This window comes from Culex quinquefasciatus, chromosome 3 (genome assembly GCF_015732765.1).
Source record: "Culex quinquefasciatus strain JHB chromosome 3, VPISU_Cqui_1.0_pri_paternal, whole genome shotgun sequence".
NCBI lineage: Eukaryota > Metazoa > Arthropoda > Insecta > Diptera > Culicidae > Culex > Culex quinquefasciatus.
In genome coordinates this window covers 127408069-127413642 of record NC_051863.1, presented here as the reverse complement: position 1 = coordinate 127413642, position 5574 = coordinate 127408069, and the positions used below count along the sequence as shown (strand labels likewise).

Sequence of the window (5574 nt, the reverse complement as noted above, 5' to 3'; positions counted from 1 at the left end):
TTAATCCACCCTTAGGTGGTTGGTGCCTTCCTCACATTTAAAAGTTGCTATCCAAAATGCAAAAGTGTGTAAATATCCTTAAGTGCTTATAACTTTTGATAGGGTTGTCAGATCTTCAATGTTTTGGACGCGTTAGAAAGGTCTTTTGAATGCCTATCCAACGATATGTCGCATGAGAGATCCGGACAACGTTTTCACCAACATATCTGAGATCCGGCCTCGAAAAAGTGCGTAAATAACACTTAAGTGCTTATAACTTTTGATAGGGTTGTCAGAACTTCAATGTTTTACACGCATTGGAAAGCTCTTTTGAATACCTATCCAACGATATGTCGCATGAGAGATCCGGACAACGTTTTCATCAACATATCTGAGATCCGGCCTCCAAAAAGCGTATAAATAACACTTAAGTGCTTATAACTTTTAATAGATTTGTCAAATCCTCAATGTCTTGGACGCGTTGGAAAGGTCTTTTAAATACCTTTCTAAAAATGTATAGCATGACGGGTTTTCTTACAAAAACCACCCTTTTTACAATCTTCCGGACTTTTGTTAAAATCGTTTTTTTAGCATAACTTTTGAAGTACTTAACTAAACTGCATAATTTTTAATAGCGACTTATGGGACCCCAAGATGGATCGAATGACGCTAAAACGGACAAAATCGGTTCAGCCAATGTCGAGATAATCGAGTGACAATTTTTTGATCAACATCCCACCACACACACAGACATTTGCTCAGAATTTGATTCTGAGTCGATAGGTATACATGAAGGTGGGTCTAGGAGGTCTAGTTGAGGAGTTCATTTTTCGAGTGATTTTATAGCCTTTCCTCAGTGACGTGAGGAAGGCAAAAACGAGTCAAATTATCTGAGAAGTTTTAACGTTTAGACTACATTTCAAATAACAGATTTTTGTATATCTAAGGAGAGACATACCATCCTGCATTTTTCGTGAGTCTTTTTTTAACATCTTAGGCCATTTCCTTAAAAATTTTGAACGAAAAAAAATCGTGACATAACCTTAAAATTTAACTTTTAAGTTAAAATATAAAAATCTCATAGAAGTGGCGTGTATTTTTAATACAGTGTATTTTTTCAGAAAGCACGTCCAATTTCCTGAAAGTTTGTCTTTGACCACGTTTTGATACGGTGCGAGATACAGTTATTTTAAATTACAAAATACAAACATATTCAAATAACTTACGCCCTTCTCAAATGTTATTTTCGAGTACAATTGGCTCCATATACATCAAAATGGCTTAAATAGACCTAGGATAAAATTTCTACAATGTTTCATTGAAATCGGAGAGGGTCGGTACAAAAGTACCAGCAAAAATCCCGATTTGAGCTGGAATTGCTCCATAACAAACGAATCAACACTTTCAGTTTGAAGACAAGCTGCAAGTTATTAGTAAATGTAAGTAAAAGGTAATATTCTTTGGATTCTGGTAAATCTCTGGTATTCCAGCTATGTTTGGCATTTGCCTTCCTCAACATAATGCGTTTCCTCCCAACTCACCCAACTTCTCCGGCTTGTCCTTCGCACACCACCTCTTTTCAAAAGTCCTTCCAGAACACCAAAACCAAAAATCGCTGCCCAACACACACTTCGTACACTCCGTCACACACAAAATTCCTTCGCGCCCGTGGTCTGTGTTCTGCTGAATCGCGCAAACTTCTCGCTTTCCGCTGAGATCTTCTACACAATCTTTCTGGTTCCTTCGCCGCCGAGAGGAGGACGGCACACGCAACGATGAAAAAATATTTTTACTTCTCACCGCCGTCGTCGTAGACGTCGTCGGTCTTGGTGTGTTGGATCTCCTCTCAGTCTTGGTCGTGTTTGTTGTTTGCTTCTTGTTATTTTTCACTCTCGCACGTACCCAAACGCAGCTCGCCAGCAGCAACAACAGCAACAAAAAATAAATGCTCTTATTTGGAAGTAATTGAAAATAGCCATGCACCAGGGCGAGGAAATCTGGGAAGGATGGAGTCTCGCGGAGACTACTGGGATGGCCCGTACGGGACCTCGTGAGCCTGGTGCCCTTATGTTCCGAGACACTGTCCAGACTTTCTCCTACCGAGAGTGTGCGGCTAGTACACGACGAGCACCACAAAATGGGTTCCCCCGACGAAGAGATATCAAATTGCGCAAGGAAAAATCGCAACTTTTCCTTCGCGGGCGTACCTCCACCAACTCCGAATTCTTACGCACTTTCACACACGGAACGGGCCGATATTTTCCACGCAGCCACGGATTAGACAGAGCCTCAGGGGCCAGCTCGTACCACGAACGAAGAAAAAAAAGTCCTCCTCGCCAAACTTGCCAAGACGAATATGGCTCACTCGCTTCTGCTACTGCCTTCAGTCGCACACGAAAACGGATTGAGCATTGGAACGTCGCGACGGACGGGACACAGAGCTAGCTCGAGAGAACCGACCGCGGTGAGTGAATGTGCTGCACAGGGATGCCAGGTTGGGACGGATTGCGTTGCTGCAGGAGATGGAGGTCTGTAAGAAGATGTAATATTTTTTTAAATTAATTATTTTTCAATGAACTTCAAGAGGGTACATAAAGGTATCTAAGTTTAGATTTTGGTAGCGGAGTGCAGTTGGAATAAAGTACAACATTTTATTGGGTTTTCTGATAGTTCACATCTGGAGTTATTTAAAAAAAAGGTCCAAATAACCAAAAAAAAACTCCAGACATGATTTCGAAACAAACTGTATCATTAATTCTAGATTAATTTTCAAAATTGACGAAATTACATATGGGACGGACTTACTTTGAGGGACAGTTAAAAAAAATCTTGAGAAAAGACCCTGGATCTATCGAAAAGAGTATATTTAGATGATTTTTCTTCTCTGCATTGGCATGATTATTTCTGGAGCAACACGAGAAAATACCAGATAAGCACTTTGACAACAGGAACAATTTTGCAAATTCCGAGACAACAGGTAACTTTTTCACAAAACTGAAATGTTAATCAATAGCTAGCCTTCCCAGCTAACTTTCAACACTGCGGGTTTTGTTGAATTTGTTTTGTTACCTGTTAGCTCAGAATTTGCAAAATATTTCTGGCTGTCAAAAAGCCTTTACGTCTTTTTCAAATGTTGCTTCAGGTTTTAACTGTAGCTTCGATTTCTTAATTAGTTTTTTTACTCTGAGGGTTTGTCACTTTTTAGTTTGACTTTGACCAACCAACGAGATACAAATTAAAAAAGTGTCAAACGAAAAAGTGACCAACCACCGGGGGTTGAGTGTACCAGAATCTACTCGATAACTACTCGGACCTTTTCGAATGTTGGCCGTATTTCTCAAACTGAATCCATATCTAACTCTACACAACCTGACCTGAGACAGAATAATTTTCACAGATTCGTCAACAAAATCAATGCTTAGTTTCACTTTTTACACGTTTGTTCATTCATTTTAATCGATTTTAATTGTGACGAACTAGCAAAATCTTCAACCATATTTAGGAACTGTCACTTTCGTTAGGAAAATTAGGAAAAAAAATTGGAGGCAGTTTTTCATCATGGTTTTTCATCATGGCTACCTACCTTGATATACAGCCTTGGTTTTTCATGACGTCAAAGTGTTTTGACGTGTGCCCAGTGAGTTTGATCTGATAAAACATGTGAACGAAAAAGGTCTGGAACAACATTTGAATAGAGCGCAATCAACTCAATCGTAATTCTGAAACGGAATTCAATTCGAATCGTTTACGTATTATGTTTCAAACGCAACAACCGGTTCGTACACGGAATCGAGACCACGATCGAGACCCTAAATAGGGAGACTGGCCAGACTTTGCTAAATCGTTCTGGCAACGTATGTTTTGTGCTTGCCAACACTGCCAAGTCTTGCTGGACGTAAAGGCAAATGCTCGTTTGGAAACGTCAAACTTGTGTCTGTTTGGGTACGTCCAATTCACATCGACCAGTCTCCTTATTTAGGGTCTCTACTTGGAACGAGCTGTCAAGTACCCAGTCAAATCAATCCGGTTTGAAACGGAATCTAATTAGAATCGTTTACAAATTCCATTTCAAACGCAACAACCGGTTCCGTGTTCGAACCGTCAAGTACCCAGTCAAATCAATCCGAATTTGAAACGGAATCTAATTAGAATCGTGTACGAATTCCGTTTCAAACGCAACAACCGGTTCCGTGTTCGAACCGGTTGTTGCGTTTGCAACGGAATTTGTATACGATTTTAATTAGATTCCGTTTCAGAATTTGGATTTGACCTCGATTATTTCTGCGGCTCCAAATTGACATGATAAAGATAAAATCTGGAGCAACATTTGAAAAGGGCGGTACGACATTGCTCTAACGGCCTTTCATCACTCGCGTTTAAATGGGACGAAAGGCCGTTAGGGCAATGTCGTACCGCCCCTTTCAAATGTTGCTCCAGAAATCTAGATTACATATAATAATTTTTATAATTGTAATACCTGAACTCAAAAAATCGTATGAAAAGTGGGATTTGGAACTCAATAAATCATGATTTTTGGTAAGGGTGCAAAATATAACGCATACCCAGTCAACTCAATTCGAATTCTAAAACTGCTTTCAATTCCGTGTTCGTACCGTTTGTTGCGTTTGAAACGGAGTTCGGATGCAATTCGAGTTGATTTCCGTTTCAGAATTCGTATTGCATTGGCTGGGTATCTGCCTAATGAAAAAAATGTTCAAAACATGAAGTCGAAAACCAGCTGGGCAGTATTAGCTTTGATATATCAAAACAAAACCAAAACGTTCCAAATTTCTGCCATGAAGTACGGGCGCAAGTGTCTGGTGTGCAAAAATACGCGACACCGCGAGCATGGCTTACGTCTGTTCCGGTTTCCACCGCGGGACAGCTCGCTGTGGCCGCGCTGGCTCAAGGCTTGCGGGCTAACCGAAGCCGACATCGATCTAAATTCGCGAGAACCGCCGCGATTGTGCCATCGCCACTTCCAGCAGAAGGACTTTCTCACCCGCAAGCTGACCGGAACGGCCGTGCCCAGTTTGTTTCCGGTGGAGGTGCTGACCGAGGTTACCTTAGGGTCTACTTCGCCGGATGATGGCGGAGAGGAGGAGGAGGACGAATCACAAGTGACGGAGCAGCAACAGGTAATTGAAGAAGTTGTCTATGAAGCGGATGTCCATCCCGATCAACTAATTGAGTTCAACGAAAGTATCGAAGACTTTCTTGATGATGTAGACGATTCCGTGAATGTAACCCCTGCAGAAGAGGTTGACTTTGTTGAGAGTTCAGAACAAATCTTGGAACAAACGGTAGGCGATACGGTCGAAGAGTTGGTCTCTCCAGAAAAGGTTTGCAATGACGACAATCATATCAAATTGCTAGAGGAACTTAACGCGGAACGTGCCAAGGTAGAAAAACTAGAACAGGAACTCTTAGAAAAGGATAAAAAGATCAATGATCAGCAAGAGCTGCTTGCACAACTCGGAGTACAACTCGTTACCTACAATGATTAAGGTTGGTTTAGTTTAATTTAGCATTTTTATTTATTCAAGTGATTTCATTTTAAAATGTGATATAAATAAAACAAAGCATTTTTTGTTA

General features: G+C 40.8%; 1 protein-coding gene across 10 annotated transcripts in view; it reads right to left on the bottom strand.

Annotated features, from left to right (window-relative positions):
• Window positions 1-3485, bottom strand: part of LOC6038814 (protein phosphatase 1 regulatory subunit 12A) — a 108579-nt gene extending 105094 nt beyond the window's left edge. For 3 of the 10 annotated variants that reach the window (XM_038264557.1, XM_038264562.1, XM_038264563.1), the window contains exons 1-2: window positions 3293-3483; window positions 2187-2509 (exon numbers count right to left, since the gene is read on the bottom strand). The gene's annotated coding sequence lies outside the window, so the exon portion shown is untranslated. Of the gene's footprint in view, window positions 1-1520; window positions 1748-2186; window positions 2510-3292 lie in introns of those variants that run through there. The other 7 variants (XM_038264568.1, XM_038264565.1, XM_038264566.1 and 4 more) reach the window with 5 other exon arrangements.
• Between the last annotated feature and the right edge of the window lie 2089 nt (window positions 3486-5574).